Below are 19,073 nucleotides of genomic sequence, written 5' to 3' on the forward strand. Positions count from 1 at the left end.
AAAATACAGCAGAGACACAGATGTGACTTGCAGTGGCTGTTATGATATGGGCGGAATGGGCAGGGCAAACTGCCCAGGGTGGCATTTTTAGAGGGCGCGGGTGGCATGAACTGAATTTTGTAACTGTTTTCAACTGTAGGCAAGTATTGAGCAAATATATAGACTCATTCCATAAATTAGAATATCACTATGAAGTTACATTTTTTAGTAATTCCATCAGCAAGTGAAAGACATTACAGATTAATTAGATGACCGATGTTTCAACATCTTACATCTCTTAGAATGTTTAATACCTTCTAAAAGGTTTTTATTTTTAATAACTACTACTAATCTTACAAGCCTCATCAGAATGTATAAGTTACTGAGCAATGCGTGGCATTCACATTTAAGTTTTGGCCTTGTTCTTAGCACAAACAAAGGCCTTCCAGGGAGCAATACTTCCCCCAACCCCACCCGCCCAGCTGTTCCTCACAATGCGTCCCCATCAATTTGCAACACAAAGTTACACCCTTGTTTTCTTGTCACTGCAGTTTAATAAAGTTAAGCTGAATCATTTTGCCTAAGGGTTTCTTTGGGTCATATTTGTAATAAACTCGGACATTGGTTCTGTACATTGATTGCGGACAAGACTGATGTCAAATCCAAGCACCCTCCATTTTATTTTTCTTACATGGAGTGGAAAAGGGTGCTACACATTTTTTTATCTTTAGTACAAAAGCACAAATAAGAAACAACAACTCTTATTTGGAATGTATAAGGAGGGATCAGCAAATAAAGTCATATGTGTACCGTAACTTTGAGAATGTTTAAAATTTTAATTCTCAAATGCTGCAACACGTTTAAACTTTATTTATACAACTAAACAAATTGAAATTCCAGTATGAGCTTTAAACATTTATCTATAAAACAAAATATATATTTTTATTTAATGCATCAAAAATAAGCAAAATGTATTTTAATCAACAATACCTTCAAACAAATATTCATGTAAAAATTACTGCACTGCTGCTGCCTTTACGCCCCTCTTAGTGTGTGAGTTTCACACATTTAGAATACAGATTGATGAAAGTTACTTCAAAGCATATCAGCTCAGTCGGAGAACAAAGAGAAGCCCACTTGAACCCCAAAATCTACTCAGCCTGTGTCAATACACATTGGCTCAGCTTCCTGCTCTCAGAACAGGTGAGGTAGATAATGCTTGTTAACATCAAATACAAGAACATCACACTATAAGTTCATTTTCCTTCAAATGTCTGAATTTTTTTTTCTTTTTATCAGACTAGCTAGCTAGCAGTTGATGTTGCAGCCAGTGTGGTAGTCAAGACCAACTAACCCGAGACCAAGACAAGACCAGAGTGTATTGAGGCTGAGACCAAGACTGTTAGGGTCCGAGACCAACTCAAGATCAAGACCGATGGAAGTCGAGACCAAGTCAAGACCAAGACCAGCGCCGCGCGCGCGCGCTATACGACACAATAAAATGTGACATATGATCAAAGTTGCTAATCAAATTGATCTGAAAGATTCACATTCTCATAAAAACATCTAGATATTAAATACTTAGAGCTGAAATAAATTTAACCAATATTAAAAGCACAAACAAACTCTTTGTTCTGCTTATCTAAAAAGATAATGCCCTGGGCATTTGCCCATATCATTCATGTTAGAAATCAGCACTGTCTGCATCATTGAACATAGCAATTGAGGCAATGCCCTGACGGTAAACAACGTTCAACTATGAACACTGACCAAAGAGCAACAAGCAAATAACCAAGCACAAGGTGCTCACCATGACTGTTCTCACACTCTCTCCCACTACATGAAGCCAGGAAACACAATGCTGTAATGTCTGCCATCATGGCAATGCGCATGCTCTGCATGCTCTTTCGTCCTTGTGTTTCATTTATGTGCTAATTAAATAAATATCAATGTACATAATTAAATAAAATAATGATAGCTATTGAAGTACACTGCAATAGCAATAGAACAAATAACGGCTCTCAGTGAGGCTCCAGTCCTATCTTCTTAGCAGTGACGTGCGGTCAGGGAAGGCAGGTGAGGTAGAGCCTCACCTGTAATCATGGAAAAATAATATATAATGATAAAATCATTTATATTGATATTTTTACCCTGTTTGTACTATAAAATACCTATTTTTCATTTAGCTTAACCAATTCTGATTATTTTTTCTTCAAAGTCGCTGAATTTTCGCATTTTCCCATTGAAATGCTCAGAAGTGAAGCCGGTGAGGCAGCAGCGAGCTGAGCCTCACCTTGGATTGCGCAACCTCTCGCTAACTGCACTGACTGCCATTTGATGAGAGCATGTTCCTCCTGTCTGTACGTCACCAATAAAATGGTTAAAAAACATTTAATACATGAACTGATTTTACATAATTTAGCTTATTTATATAATGTACAGTGTTTTGTTTTTTTTGTCACCAACTGTGTGTGTAACATGTTTTGTGTGCTGAGAAGCGATCAGAAACGACAGAGAACAGATTCGAGGTGAGGCAGGCAGTTTTCTTGCCTCATGGCAGGGGGCGCTCATGATCCCAGACATTGAGACTCCACAACTGCAGAGTAAGAGACAGTAACAGCGAGCTAGCCATACAGTAAAGTCAAGTGCAGCGATATGTTTAGAGATTTCTCCTCTTACCACAGCAATCACATATTAATAACCCCAAAATAAACACTAAGCCTAAAACCATAGTATTGCAATAGACTGAATGTTCTGCTCTTTGTGTGGGAAATAGCTGAGTGTTTTTTTTTTTTTGTGGCGTTGTTGTCAGTTTCTATGGCAACAAGTCTACGCGTAGCTACGCTGATACAGAGAGCGTGAAAGACGTGGTTTTGAGTTGTCCTTAAACGGTTTTTCCCTTTGCTGTGGAGCACAAAATTAATACTGTCTACAAGTCCAAGTTTGATTGAGTTAACAGAATTATTTTACGGCGGCAGTGCAGCTATGACATGTAAAAGAATAGTCCTTTTGCCCTCCAGCTTTGCGTGGAATTTCCTTATGTAAACAATAACATGCAGGGGGTATATATTTGTAAATATGATTATGATTAAGTCATTGCCTAACCGGCTACGAACCTCCCCGCACGTCACTGCTTCTTAGTAAAGAAAAGTTCAGAAGACTCGGATCGTTCATGAATGTCACATCACTATATTGCAGACTTTTGGACACAGTGTTGTCCCATATATGTGACACATTAGTCAACACCTTCACACAATAATTCAGCGCAATGAGTGACTTTTTTTTTCATCACAAATGCTTATGTGTCTCTGTACAGCTAACTTTGCTAACATCACGTCAACGTCTTTGAGCTTCTTTTCTAAGTGACAAAAAAAGTTAGACGTAGTCCCCACCGTCTGTGAAAGCGAAGCGCTGCTGAGTTAGCTGTCGCCATCAGATTTTTAAAGATTTATGCAGCGCAATTCTATTACTGATGAAGACAGACATCTTCTGCCGCTCAAAAATACCCACTGCGCATGTCTTGGAGCGCTGTGTGGGAGTGAAAGGTGGGGAGGGAGAAGGGAGAGTAACAGAAACACGTAATTTGTAAGTCACGTTATTGCTTGGATTTTAATCGGTGCATTTTGCATCCAGTGAAAACAAACACGTTAACAAATAAACTGGACAGTATGCAGTAAGTTTAGTGATACTTCCACAGTTGCGGTCTTGACTGGTCTTGAAATAAAGTCCCGAGTCCTCAGCACCCAAGACTGAGACCATCAAAAAATGGTCTCGAGACCAAGACCCGTCTCGAGTACTACACTGGTTGCAGCAATGCTAATCTTTTTGTCATAGCCCCAGAGTTCCTGTCTGAACATTCAATCAGTATTACCTCAGTTTATGGTATAAAAACATCAGGAACAGTTATTACCTTCCTGCGTGTGTAGGGGTGTGTCTGCGTGTGCGATTGTTAACACTGCTAACATTGCCACACAGAAGACAAAAAAAAAGCTTATTTGGCAGCTAATGGGCAGTGAGGATGGGAAAGGAGAACAATAAAAGTGTTTGATCTGCCCTAATTCCTCCTCTCAGCTCAGAGCAGAAGAGCTTCCGCAATTTCAGGTATGTGGTAAGTAAATAGGCCCCAGGTGTGCATGCATTATAAAAAACATGACCTCTGCAGAAGCAACAACTAGAGGCACGTGTAGTGGGCATTATTTGGAGAGGAAAGACCCATGTGGAGGCGTGGCACCATCTTGTTTCAGTGAAAGACTAGGAAGACGGGACTCGAAATCATTCTCCAGCAAGAACTGTTCCGCAAACACACACAAAAAGAACAAAAAGCCCCTGGCATGTTAAAAGATATTATAGAAATCAGACAGTTACCCACTGACCAGTTCTGGGTATTGATGTTTAAGGCTGTCCTGTCTGCAGCCGACAGCAGACAGCCTGCTGAAGGGAGTGACAGAAAAGACACAGCAGAATGGTGAGTGAAAACTCAACACGACAAAAAGCATAGTGTCATCCTGACCAGACTGACACTATTTATTGAATAATCTGGTCAGTTAATTCACTGCCATACAGATATGCACAGAAGATTTTTCTATGAAAACATACTGTTACACACATCAGCCTGAGCTTAAACTCCTCTCTGCTTCCATTCAAAAGCACTGACCGTGGGGTAGCTGATATTTAGCGGCACAAAGATGCATTTTGACTGAAAACACTAACAATAGCTGAATTGTGGGCTGGCTTTGGTCTGGGACTGCTCTGCTGCTCAAGCTTTTCTATGCCAGGTTTCATTGCTGACTGACACATCTAAAGTTGCTGTGACAAAAAACACACACATGGAAAAGCATTCAGGCTTGATCTGATCTAAATTTGGCTGATGCAAACGCAACTCAACAGATCACCTAATTTACCTATCGGAGAAAGGGTTCAGGCAATGCAGAGGTAATCAAGCAGCTTATCGTAGTGGGTGCATGCCCACCAGTCAGTCTGGCTGTCTGTGTGGCAGTCCTTCATGTCTGACTAAGTTATGGGGACACTGTGTACCAACAGCATTTGAAGGAGCGGAACAATGGAGAACACCGGATAGACATTTTATCACTGCAGGTGACTGTTTGCTTTGGCTGGGGCAATAAGAAATGGTTTTAAGATGAAAGGAAAAGACAGGAATGAGAGAAGTACTAAAACGGCAGATTAGCAGTGCAGATGGGATTCAAATCAAAATCTATTCTGGTTGACTAGCAACATGACTGCATCTCCTGATCAAAGCTTACAGTTTGAACACATTAGCATTTTACATCTAACTGTTGTTGCTGTAACCCATGGTTCTGTAGATAACATTTTAAAGCAAAAAATAGTGGGTATTAAAATAAATTAACTTTTATCACCACAGATATGTAGGAGCCAGTTAACTGTTATTTCTACAGTCAACTGGATATCTGGAAAAATAAAAGTTGGAAGGCATTGCTACAAATAAAATATAAGGGATTTGCATTTGCTAAAATCCTACAAAACACATAGATGTCTAAGACCCTTCTTTCACAGAAAGAGAACTATCAGTGAAGATAGATTATCATCAATCTCCTTGTTACATACCATATAGACCAGAGGTGACAAATAGCTAAGATTCATGCTTTAAATAAAGTGCAGCTGTTTAAAATGTGCTGCTATTAGATCTGATCAAGAAATGGCCAGGCCTGACTGGGAACTGGCTAGTGGGGACATCCAACATCCAATCATTTACCATGTAGTAAACACATCAAAGTAGCAGGTTGGTAACACTATTTGGAGTGGATGTTGGTTCTGAGTGAAAAGGATTCAATGCTAGCTATTTCCAGTATCAGTGACAAAAAGCAATAGGTTGATCTCCTCAACCTACTGAGACATATCTATGGTTCTTTTAAGACTTGAGAGAGGCAAAGAAAGCAAGATTTTCAGTAGATAACGGAAAGGCTGAATGAAGTCAAGCAAAGGTTTTATTTTCTTTAGCTTTCAATGTTTGTCTGTCATAGAAAATGTTATATTTTAAATTGCCAGCACTCTTTTGGTGAAGAAAGGTAACTCCCATTTCAAGTTAGTAATGCTCGTGGTGCTTATATAAGAGTCTAAAGACAATTTCTAATGTGAAATCAATTTTGACATTAGAAATGTCAAAATTTATTGTAAAATTTTAAATAAAGAAATACAATTTTAATTTTCATTTATAGTAGCTGTGTTTCCATTACAAATTCTACATATGAAAAAAAACACTCAATTTTGAAAACACAGTGTTTCCATTAAAATGATTAAAATCACATGTGAATAAGTTTGTTCGCTCAAAAAGTAATTCAAAATGATGGTGGCAAGACTTACATGAGATATATTCAGAATTCAGCTATGGCACTAGCACTCATCCTCAACCATTATTGAGACAGTGGAGTGACATGTCTGTTACATGTGGGTGCAGCGTTTTTGGGAAATTACAGAAGAGCTATAGATTCAACTCTTTAAAATGACAAACTCAACTTTTGATGAATTTTTCAATGCTGTGTCTGGTAGAGCCAACTGTGCATAATCCCAAAATATACTACTACTTTCTGCCATCCTTTTTTGCAGTAGTAACATCTGGTTGTTGATTGCATAACTTGTGTAATGCAAAATAATGTTTACATTGCAATAAATACATCTATTTCAAAATAGCCACAATACCACCGCATTCTAGCGCAAAAAACCTATTACCAAAAATGTCATATTTTCAGAATTAAATAGTTTCCGTTTATTGTTATAATTCCAATTTGCACTGTAACATTGTGGTCAATGGCAAGGCCAGATACTGACTCCTGTCTCCAACACACAGTGTGATGTTGCCTCTGCTTCCAATATAAATAATTACCAACCAATAATGATGACCATTCAAAGCAGGAAGGCCAATAAGATATTTTGAATGTTACTTCTATATTTTTATCTGCTATAGTTCAAAGCTGCCATGAAAGCCTCACAAAAACTGGAGATTAGAAATTGGCCCAAAATCAGTGATGTCCCAAAATCAAACTGGGACTAAATGTACCAAGTAAAAGACTTGCCATTTAGTAAGCTGCTATCAAAGCAGAGTCCTTTTCCTATCAAGGGAAAATCGTGCTACCTGCAACAAGAAGTAAACATAAAACTGACATCAGCAAATTCACAATCCTATGTAAGACATTAACAGCAGACATGGACAACACCGGCATCAAAAAGAACAAAGCTGTGCATGTTTTCAACAAGGTGACTATGCCATGCTAATGTCACCTTTATCGTTTGTTACCATAAGTGAGTAAGTTTTAACATCTCAGAGAGTTTGCTGAGGTCAAGCACATAATGTGCAGAGCAGTCATGGTCAGGCTCTCAACATTACTCTGTGCTGCTCTCAAGTCAGGAAGTACAAGCACTGGTGAGCAGGCATGCTCAGTGTTAGTCTTTGTTAGCTGCTAGTGCTACTCAGACAGAAGAAGACAATGTGTACAGGTAAAAGTTTCACATTCCATTAAGTTATGGTTCTGCCACTGTCATCCTGAGCTAATCTGCATAATAATTTCCTTTCCTTGTTATATTCTTGAACTGTTTTAAGTCAGTAATGGTACTCTTAAAATATTTTTATTCATCCATCCATCCATCCATCTTCTTCCGCTTATCCGAGGTCGGGTCGCGGGGGTAGCAGCTTCAGAAGGGAGGCCCAGACTTCCCTCTCCCCAGCCACTTCTTCCAGCTCCTCCGGGGGAATCCCGAGGCGTTCCCAGGCCAGCCGAGAGACATAGTCCCTCCAGCGTGTCCTGGGTCTTCCCCGGGGCCTCCTCCCGGTGGGACGTGCCCGGAACACCTCACCAGGGAGGCGTCCAGGAGGCATCCTGACCAGATGCCCAAGCCACCTCAACTGGCTCCTCTCGATGTGAAGGAGCAGCGGCTCTACTCTGAGTCCCTCCCGGATGACTGAGCTTCTCACCCTATCTCTAAGGGAGAGCCCAGCCACCCTACGGAAAAAACCCATTTCGGCCGCTTGTATCCGCGATCTCGTTCTTTCGGTCATGACCCAAAGCTCATGACCATAGATGAGGGTGGGAACGTAGATCGACCGGTAAATCGAGAGCTTCGCTTTTTGGCTCAGCTCTCTCTTCACCACGACGGACCGGTACAGCGCCCGCTTGACAGCAGACGCTGCGCCAATCCGCCTGTCGATCTCCCGCTCCCTTCTTCCCCCATTCGTGAACAAGATCCCGAGATACTTAAACTCCTCCACTTGGGGCAGGACACCCCCCCTGACCCGGAGAAGGCACTCTACCCTTTTCCGGCTCAAGACCATGGCCTCGGATTTGGAGGCACTGATCCCCATCCCGGCCGCTTCACACTCGGCTGCGAACCGATCCAGCGAGAGCTGCAGATCACGATCTGATGAAGCCAAAAGGACCACATCGTCTGCGAAAAGCAGAGATGAGATCCTGAGGCCACCAAATCGGATCCCCTCAACACCTTGGCTGCGCCTAGAAATTCTGTCCATGAAAGTGATGAACAGAATCGATGACAAAGGGCAGCCCTGGCGGAGTCCAACTCTCACCGGAAACGAGCCCGACTTACTGCCGGCAATGCGGACCAGACTCTGACACCGGTCATACAGGGACCTGACAGCCCGTATCAAAGGGCCCGGTACCCCATACTCCCGGAGAACCCCCCACAGGGCTCCCCGAGGGACACGGTCGAACGCCTTCTCCAAGTCCACAAAACACATGTAGACTGGTTGGGCGAACTCCCATGCACCCTCCAGGACCCTGCCGAGGGTGTAGAGCTGGTCCAGTGTTCCACGACCAGGACGAAAACCACACTGCTCTTCCTGAATCCGAGGTTCGACTATCCGACGGACCCTCCTCTCCAGGACCCCTGAATAGACCTTGCCAGGGAGGCTTAAGAGTGTGACCCCTCTATAATTGGAGCACACCCTCCGGTCCCCCTTTTTGAACAGGGGGACCACCACCCCAGTCTGCCAATCCAGGGGAACTGCCCCCGATGTCCATGCGATATTGCAGAGTCGCGTCAACCAACACAACCCTACAACATCCAGAGCCTTAAGGAACTCCGGGCGGATCTCATCCACCCCCGGGGCCTTGCCACCGAGGAGCTTTTTAACCACCTCGGCGACCTCGCCCCCAGAGATTGGAGAGCCCAACCCAGAGTCCCCAGGCTCCGCTTCCTCAGTGGAAGGCATGTTGGTGGGATTGAGGAGGTCTTCGAAGTACTCTGCCCACCGGCCCACAACGTCCCGAGTAGAGGTCAGCAGCACACCATCCCCACTATAAATATTTTTATTATTTATGCTATTTTTCTTTCAAATGTATTTAGAAAGCAAAAAATAAGTTATTAGGTAAGCATGGGCAATTCTTGCAAAAGGGTATTGATGCAGAAATTAAAATCAGTGAAAATTTGATTTATTCAAACCAAAAGACAACAGTGCTATTGGTACCTGATTATTTAGTTTAAAATGATGTTAAACTATCGTTGCCATTTATTTATTATTTTGATTTTGAGGCATAAAATTAAAGGATTAAAGAATTTCTCTTTGGCCACAGTCAGAGAGAACTCTGGTGAGTCTGGCACTTTGTCTTACAACACCTTAAAGAGACTTTAAACCCTAAAAAGGGTATGATGGAAAAAATGAAGCAGCTGCAAATCTGACATTTTTAAAAACCTCAACACACCTTGATTGCTGGGAACCTCTTGACTGTCCCTGATTCCAAATACCCAAACACAGGCAAATAATTACTTCCTGCAATTGACCCTTTGCTTATATGCCAAGGGTCAATGCTAATACCAGAAGAATTTTGTCAAGTCTGCATACTGTCCTGCCTGAATCAACTTAAAAGCAGAATTCATGCAAATTCACTCTCATCTTCTACATTTGACAGGTTCCACTAGCACATGCTAACTACCTGATGTAGACTTCTGCTAGCATACCAATGAGCTCTTTGGCTAAAGCTTCAAGATAAAACTTGATGTGGGACATTATAGCAAGGTGTACATGGAGAGCACACAAAAGAGCCTGAGCTTCATTGTGCCATGCCACCCTCTCTCCCCCATCCCAACACTACCCCTGATCACAGTTGTTGGAGGCAGGAATGTGCTGGACATTGTGTTGACCTGGCATCCCTCTCAGCTCCCGAGAGCCTAACCCGTGGACATGAAAACACAACGTCACAAGTTAGGGTCTCAGGGACAGAGAGAGATACAGAACAGACTGCTCTGTCACCACCAGCAGCTGATGGGATGTTGGCTCCTCAGAAGTCCAGTGGGTTTCTGGTCTTCATCTTTAAAGTCAGCTCTGGACACGTGATCATAATCCTGCATCCCACACAGTAAACACACTCCAAAACAATCTGCATTCATTGAAATACCACTGTATGACTAGAGTCTTTCAAGTGCAAATGACAGACACAAGACTGACCAGCCTTTTCTGAAACTCTCCCACTGCTGTCACCCTCTATCCCTCCAGCCCCACACGTCATCCCAACTCCACCCCGACCCCCCACTGAAGCCTCCTCACTGTACTCCTCACCTAAAGAGAACAATACAACATCTGAAAGACGCCTCCTGCTATCAGGTAGAGAGCCTGCTGCTGTACAGTATTCCTAAAGACGTCCTGGGGTGTGTGGGGAAGTCTGAATCGGCTAATAATTTACGGTGCACAAGACAAAAGCCAAGCGTGGACAAATCAATTATTGCATCAACATCCAAAGCCAAAACTGCCTAGTGTCACACAATTCATCTGACACCATGACTCTCATGCTTGTCCGACAGACGCATTTTCCACCCTGCGGTGAAACCTCTCGGTTGCGCGCTCGATGGCTGCAAGAGCAAGTCCCTGATCAGCGTGAGGTTCTGAATCCTGGTGAGGCTTTGCAGAGGAAAAAAAGGTAACAAAGCTCCAAGGTTCCTCCAAGCTGCCACGGTGGTCTGAATGCTTAGGAAGCAGATGGGGGGAGCAGAGAGGGAAGCAGAAAGAGGAAAAGCGTTTATCGGTGTCGACTCACCCCCCCCTTTGGGTCCAGGATGCCCTCACCGCCCAGTGCTCCTTTTGCTCTCTGCCTGCTTGGGAATTGGAAGTTAAAAAAAGCACACACATAGAAAGAGAAAGCTTACAGCATGCCAGCACGAATCCTCGATACTGAGAAAAAAAGAAGAGCATTTCTGAACGTTATTTTGTCTCAAAAAGTGGATTTAACACAAAGGAGGCTATTCCTCCTGGGCGAGCCTCTCCAAGTCAGGCTAAACAAACAGAGCGAGAGCGACAGGCTGAGCCAAGAAGGATGAGGATGGGTGGCAGGACAGAGCTGGAATGAACCATGTGCACGCTCTTTCTCTCTTTCTCTTTTCCCTCCCTCTATTTTTCTCATACACATCCGCACACAATTAGGGCGAACGCTAGCTGTCCTAGGAGAGGACAGATTTGCTGCAACTTAGCAGAAAACAAAAAATTGAAGGTGAGTAAAGATTAGAGTTCAGAAAGAGCCGGTATTCGAGAAGATAAAGAGAAGTGGGTGGGATCGAGAACTGCGTGAGAAGACGGATGGATGAAAGGGGAAAAAAAGAGAGGACCGAGATGGAGTCCATACTTTCAGCTGGGGCAACAGTGCCAGCGAAGCATACCAGTAAGCTGCCTCACCAACATGAGAAAGGAGGGGGGAGGAGAAGGCGAGGAGAAGTGCTCGGGTGGGCACATACACACACACCCCTACACACACATGAATGCACAGCATACATAAAACAGCCTTTTACTCATTTGCTATTCCTTGCAGCAGATCCTCCACTCACTTTTCATCCAGACCTGCAGGTCCAAAGCAGGTGGGCAAGAGAGAGGACAACAAAAACCCGTGCATGGACACGCACATTAAAACACACGCACGCACACGCCCACAGCTCCAGGTTAAAGGAAAAAAAACACTGTGCCTGCTGATCTCTTGTCTTGCTCTGCTTTCTCTCCTCCTCACCCTTTCCCTCGCATTGTTTTCTTCCTCAATCACATGCAGAGGTGGAAGGAGGGAAGACTGAAAGAAAAAAACACACACTCTCTCCACCCTCTTCATCTCCTCCCCCTGCCTCACTCACATTCTACCTTTCTCTCTCAAGCTTTCTACTTTTACCTTTCTCACCCTCCTCCATTTCTTCCTCCACGCCTTCTGGAGGGTGACAGGATGGGGTGAACGTGGAGGGGGGCATTTGAAAAGCGGAGGAAGAGGAGAGTGAAAGATCATCATTTAATTTGCCTCACAGCTGTGATCACTTACAGCCAGAGGCCCTCTTTTCCTCTGCATAAGGCCAGAACGGGAGAAAGAGGGAGACAGAGGGAGAGGAAGGTGAGCTTGGGAGGAAGAGTAGTCCACCTTGCTGCTGTCCATGTGCCTCCAAGGAAACCATTTATCTGTATCCTTCTGCTTGCATGCAAAAAAGAAAACAAAGTGGATTTTTCAAAATTCCACATTTGCGGCCTGATCTTTCTCTACGTCCTCTTATCATTCCCCCATCCTCCGAGGAGAAGCAGAGGGACGGGGCCACAGAAACATTGCTATGTGATGTGCTTTGGCTTATAGAGACTACATTTAATCTCTGCCTGCTCCCCCCGGCTTTGGTATAGAGAGAAAGAGAAAGGGAGGACGAGAGAGAGTGGGAGGAGGGTGAAAAAGAGAAGAGATGATGGGGGAGGGACAGATGGAGGGAAGCAAAGGAGAGCGACGACGTACAGTCGGCTGGAAGCTCAAATAAGCGACGGGGCATGAAAGACTGGATGAGGAGGGAAAAAAATAGAAAAATCCCCAGGACCACACTGCCCTCTGCTTTCCTTCTTTTTCTCTCTCTCTCTTATGAACTGATCGACCGACTGAGTCTGCACCCGGCTAATCCTCTTTGACTGCTGTCTGCCAGGCGGTGCATTATGGCGTTTTTCTATTTTATTTTTGCACAGCTGTAGAACACTGCACATCTGGATCTACAACACCCTGCATCTCTTCACAGACACCTCTCCAAAACACGATGACAGCATTCATTTTAAAATTCCCCCTACCCGTGCACACACGCTCACACACACGCCATCCAAGCCCATTTATCACTGTTTGTGTCCAGACAGAGTCAGCCCTCAGCATGGGTCTAATATTAGCACACTTTGAGGGTGAAAGACAAAGGCTCACGTGTGTGTTTGCAACACATAGCAGCATGCAGAAAGAGAGAAAGATAGAGAGGAGAAGGGCTTTCATGATTTATGCAAATATTTGGATTCACTCATATGACCTTCAGAGGTCATAAAACCTCATCTGTTATGAATCATCTGTGTGGTTCATAACAATCTTTCTAGGTAAGCGAGAGCAAAGTGGGTTGTTAATTATCAGACCCAATTTGCTCTCTCTTTGTAATCTGCTGGGTATGGACAGGAGGAAGCAGCAGCCAACCAGCCAAGCGGCAAGTCAAGAGAGACCCAGATCTGTCATGCTGTGGCCTACTCATCCTCGGGAAAACGTCGCACATGGCCATGTCGCGCCCAGCCTGCAGAGACTGAGAGGCGGCAACAGAAACATGCAACTCTGGTTCGGTTTCTAATTCTCTGCGTGTTTATCGAGGAGGCAGAACACACAGTCTGGAGACGAGTTGTGGTTGCAGAGCTTGAATGACAGCTGTCACGTCTGATTGTCACATGGAGGACAGAGGAGGACAACAAAAGGTGATAGATAGGGGGCTTAACAGTGGGCTGAGATGCAGTTCTGCAAAACCGAAAGTACAAATGTGCAAGACAAAGGCTGTTGGGTACTTCACCTAATACAGTCTGCTCTTCAGACTAATGACTCACAGTGACACCTATCTGGTGCTTTTCAAAAGAAAAAAATGTCACATTTTAACAGGTTAGAACCACAAACATTGATGTGTTTTATCTAGGTTCATGCAATCGACCCACACAATTTAGTGCAGTATTGTGACATGAATTGAAAAGGATTTATACAGAAAAAATTGAAATGGTGTGATTTGCATTTGTATTTAGCTCTTCTGAGTCAAGACATTGTAGAACCACATTTTACAGCACTTGCTCTTGAGCTTTGAGCATCTCAGCTTTTTTTTTAAAAGATGGACTGGTAGATATTTCAGAGTGAGTTCACATCTGTTAGACTCAGTTTGATTGGGAAAATAAATGTTAACATTTATTCCAATTTAAGCTGCTGAGGTTCTCTTCCACCCTACACTGTCAAATGATCCAAACTAACTGGAAAACTGGTTTCCCCTGTCACCTGAGGTGGCGCTGCAATAAGAACTACTAAAGGAATGTACACAAAACGTCTGAAGACGACCAGCGCAACTTCCTTCGTCACAAAATGTTAACAAAAACTGATCAGTGTCAGATTTTGTTTGATTGGGGACCAAAATTTCAACATTTGTTCCAATTTCAGCTGCTGCGGTTCTATTTCACACCACTCTGTATCAATCAAACCAAACCTTTTGAAATGCCTGCTTACCTCCTCGCCTGTGGTGGTGCTGCAACAAAAAACTAAAAAAGACACTGAAGAAGACACTGACCACAACTTCTTTCTGTAAACAAATATTGAGTGGTGCCAGGTTTTAGTTGTTGAAGGATTTCTCTTTTGTGTTTGGTAAAAGACCACAAACCATTTCTCCGCAAAGGGGTAGACTTGTGTGTTTGTTTTGGTTATACTTACCCAGAATGCCATGCTTTGTAGTCTGCTTCCTGTTTTTTGAGTGGTCTTCTGTTTGCTTGACATTCACTTGCATTCAATCTGCACCAGAGTTCACTTCAACTGAACCCAGACCAAGGTTTATAGGTGGACTAGACTTTGCTCTATGCAATTATACCTTCATACCTGCCCCCCCAAATGAAAGGGACCTAGTAGGCCAACAAATTGGATATGGATTAAAATGGAACCAAACAAGGCTGGTGTGAATGCACCCTCAGATAGGAGCAATGTGAACATTAATCTTCAAATCTTAGAAGGTTCTAAATTTCATTAAGCTCTGGACTGTTCTAAGAAGTGCTTTGATGTCCCCTACTGCCTGTCATGTTAGGATGGTTGTTCTGTTGGAAAATGCATTTTGCATGTAGGCCAGCTTTTTGTGTTGATCTGCCAGAGCGCCTTCTTTCCCAAGCTTGCTGAGCCTCCTACATCAATCAACCAATCCGTCAAGTTTATTTGTATAGCACATTTCAGCAACAAGGCAGTTCAAAGTGTTTTACATCATAAAACACAAAAGTATCCATAGAGCACACAGTTAACAATTGAAACATGACATTTTGTCTGGTGGCAATGTCATACATCAGAGTATTTATCAGTGTTTCATTTATAATGTTTCAAATGCTTCAAAGGGAAGTTTTTTTCTCACATATTGTGAAATAATTATTTGGCTTAAATTGCAACAATATGTTAAAACTCACAATACAATATTACTTACCTTAAAAAACAATGTTTAGACAACTCTTGTTGTTAAATCAACTTTAAATAGCATGGGATAAGTTGACTGAAAAAAATCTATTAGATTATTGTGATCATATGAACAATATGTTTAGCAATACATATTTACCAAAGGGAGCAATTTCATACCGTGATATGAACTGCAACGACCCGCAACAAGGTGTTGAGTTATGTACTTTGTAAGAGAATGTTGTGAAGTTCCTCCTTACCTCAAGCAAGCCACTGTATAAAACCAGCTCACATAGTACCAAGCCAAGCTGGAACGACTATGTAAGAGAGCTTCATGCAGTAGCCAGAAAGGCTCTTAAAGCCTGGCTTGATTCAGGTAAACAGGAGACATGGCTCCTTGTTTGAGTATAAAAACAGGGAAATGCCAATTTTAAATATGCTTTAAGATTTCTAAAGATAAATGAAAATACTGTGAGGTTTGACTGTCTTGCAAGGAAGTTAGGAAATAATAATGTTAACGACTTTTGGAAAGAAATTTAAAAAAGAAATAACTGCAAAACGTCACTGCTAACTACTATTGATGGTGTTAGTGATGTAAAAGAAATTACTCAGTTATGGCAGGAGAACAGTTGGTGTTCTAGTGAACTCCCTTGCTATCCTCAAGTTTGCAGAGTGAATCCGAGCTGAGTTTAGTTGTAGAGTCTAGATATCAGAGATCTCTTGTCACTCTATGCTGAAACAAGCAGAAACTCTGTAGCTTTTCTGTTTGTTATCATGACTTCTGCTAAGCCACTGCTGAAGTGTTTCACCACCTATCCGCTGCATGCACACCTCAAACCTGCACTCATGCTCATACCGACTGCTTAAATGCACCATGTATGAAGCGTCATATTCACACGCACTTCAATAGGGTTCATATTTTGAACGGTGCAGACTAGACACAAAACAAAGCAAACATAACATTAATATATTCAACATACACACTTGCAGTCGCACTCACACATGCTGTATTTTATTTTTCCTTTGTCAAATCTGCTGTTCTTGTCACTGAAGGTCATTTCACAAAGTACACCAACAGGGGGCAGTCTTTTGCTCCTCTTCTTAAGGCCTTAGCTGCTGGAACAGAACTCCATTCCAGGACTGTAAGACTTCAAGGTGCTGTCATGCCCACTGATGCATGGAGAAGGTTAGAGGCTGGGAATGACATGCACCCCACTGGAGGAAAAGAGTGGAAAACGAGTAGCGTCCTGGCCACGCTGCTAAGACCAGACAGATGTTGGCGTGTTTGGTTTCAACAGGATTTCAGCTCAGAGACACTTTTCTGATTTCAATCTTAGGCATAAAAGAAAACACTCTGACAGAGGAGAAGAAAGCCCAGAAATAGGATTCTGTCTGCTGGTGCACTGGCAGGAATTATCCTCCCATTTTCACTTCCTCCATTACAGTCACAATATTTTGGATGTCAGGATATTATGAGAGTGGTACTTTCCACACACACTGCGTCTGGCAATTGGAAATATTGTGACAATAATTGTTCTGACTGACAGCTGCTTAACGGATGGAGACGTTGCTGCTGCTGCTGCCGTCTCCATCTTTTGCTCCTCTCTCCCCTTGATCTCTCTTACTGTTATGTCAGCACATGAGCTAAATCACAGAAGCGGCCTGTCTTCTTCCACACACTCATCAGTTTAAATGAGGTTATCAGCTAGTAAATAAAATGCTGCACTGACATTTCATTGTGGTTAGGAGCTGCCGTACATCGAGCCCATCGGCTCTGGAATGGCTCAGACCAACAATGTTCACCAACCAAAAAAGGAGAGATATTAAACATAGAGATGAATCATTCTGGTTAGCTGTCATTTTGGACAGTATCCATAAATATTATATTTGATATACAATCATTGTGATGTCACATGATTTTTTACCAGATTTGTTTTGGTAAAAAAAAAATCTGGTCATATCAAAAACTTGAAGCTTTGTGATTTGCCTCTGATTTGTCCTGATTGATTCTTCTGCTTTGTTATGTTTGAAATTTAAAACAGAGAGATGAGCTTTTATTTTATGTGGGGAAATAGATTTAAGCACATATATTAAAAAGATGATGGTTGTGATATCCAAAATAAATCTGCAACTGCAAAAGGTGCCAACCCAACATGCATCAAAGCTCAGGAACAGTGCAGGCCAACCCACAGCAGCAGAAATTGCTACTCCATCAGAAAAGCAGCCTATCTAGGCTGCTTTTTTTAATGACCTGGTGAGGGGCCATTATCTGGCTGTGGCAGGCGGACTGTATCGATCTGGCTGTGAAGAGTGCCATGCCTACCTCAGGGAAAACTAGGAGGTTGTACAGTTATCTCCCAGGATGTAATTCTAAACTATACAATCTACTACCTCAACCTGGAAGCAAGCAGATCCTGGACACCACGCAGGGCCCCGTGGTTTCGTGGGCCACAGAAGCCACTCAGAGTCTGACGGTATTTTCCATGCAAAATGTGAAAGTCTTTCCTCAGCAGCAAACATTTAATCGGTTTGTGTTAGTTTTCATGTGGCAGCTATTTTGTTTTCCCCTGTTGTGTCAACATGGTTTAGCTAAGCCAGTATTTAAATGCCCTTATGTGTCATTTCACGTTAGGTCAGTCTGTTTTATGTCAGTTATGTCTTTGAGTTTAGTATTTTGCGTTGACTTCTTTTATTTGCCTGCTTGTCTAATAGTTATGTTAATCATTGCTCATACTTTGGGGTAAATACACACCTGTGTTCTGCATTCTGTATTGTTTGGTCCCTGACAATTGGTGTCAGAAGTGGGGTTCACTTCTTAACAAAGGAGGTGGCAAGAGCGACAAGAAAAAGGGATCTGTTCAGCCGCTTGTTTCAGGGGTTACTGGAGGCACGGAGGGAGAGGAGAAGGATCCTATTCTATCTGATCTGGTGGCTAGCTACATGCTCACATGGAGCAACAAGATGCCCGAGATGACAAACAGAGTGAGTTAAATGCACGATAAGAACAACGATTTAAAGCCCTTCAACAGTTTAAACTTCTGCAGTCAGAGATACAGCTATCATTACAATCAGATCTCCTGCATCTAGTTCTGATCATTTATATGCTGATAATCGGCCTTCTACCTCTGCTCAGCAGGCCCAGGCTCAGGCAATGCCAGCTAGCCCTAATCCTTCTACTTCATCTGTTATTCGGTTCTCTCCACAAATGAAGGGCAGATTGGAGAGGTTAGCTGAAGATAATGATATTGCAAATGTTTTGGTTACATTTGAACATATGGCTACAGCTTATTGGTGGCAGAAATAAGATTGGGTTTTTTGTCTAATACCCTTACTCACTGGCAGAGCCAGAGATGCCTACGTACATGAGGACATTGATGACTCATTAGATTATGATAAAGTCAAATCTGCCATTCTCTTAAAACATGATATTAATCCTGAATCCTATAGACAAAAATTTAGGTCTCTGGAGGTCAAACCAGATGAAAGCCCTCATAAGTTATATGCAAGGCTGAAGGAGCTTTATGGAAAATCGATTCAACCAAGGGGTAAAACCATTCATTATAATCTTGGAGCAGTTTCTGAGGATGTTGTCTCCTGAGCTTCAGGTTTGGATCAGAGAGCACAATCCTGGATCAGTGATGAGAGCAGCTGAATTGGCAGATGTTTTTGTGGCTGCCAGAAAGAAGGGACAGACCT

General features: G+C 42.8%; 1 long non-coding RNA gene across 2 annotated transcripts; it reads right to left on the bottom strand.

The window, feature by feature from the left end:
• Positions 1 to 2,423: 2,423 nt before the first annotated feature.
• LOC114149592 (uncharacterized) lies at positions 2,424 to 18,094 on the bottom strand. Of its 2 annotated transcripts, XR_003596545.1 has the most exons (3): positions 11,779 to 18,094; positions 10,998 to 11,055; positions 2,424 to 7,087 (listed from the first exon to the last, which is right to left on the bottom strand). It is a non-coding gene; the product is annotated as an uncharacterized LOC114149592 (long non-coding RNA). The 2 variants fall into 2 exon arrangements; XR_003596544.1 differs by lacking the exon at positions 11,779 to 18,094 and having other exon boundaries at positions 10,998 to 11,772.
• Between the last annotated feature and the right edge of the window lie 979 nt (positions 18,095 to 19,073).

This window comes from Xiphophorus couchianus, chromosome 8, assembly GCF_001444195.1.
Source record: "Xiphophorus couchianus chromosome 8, X_couchianus-1.0, whole genome shotgun sequence".
Taxonomy (NCBI): domain Eukaryota; kingdom Metazoa; phylum Chordata; class Actinopteri; order Cyprinodontiformes; family Poeciliidae; genus Xiphophorus; species Xiphophorus couchianus.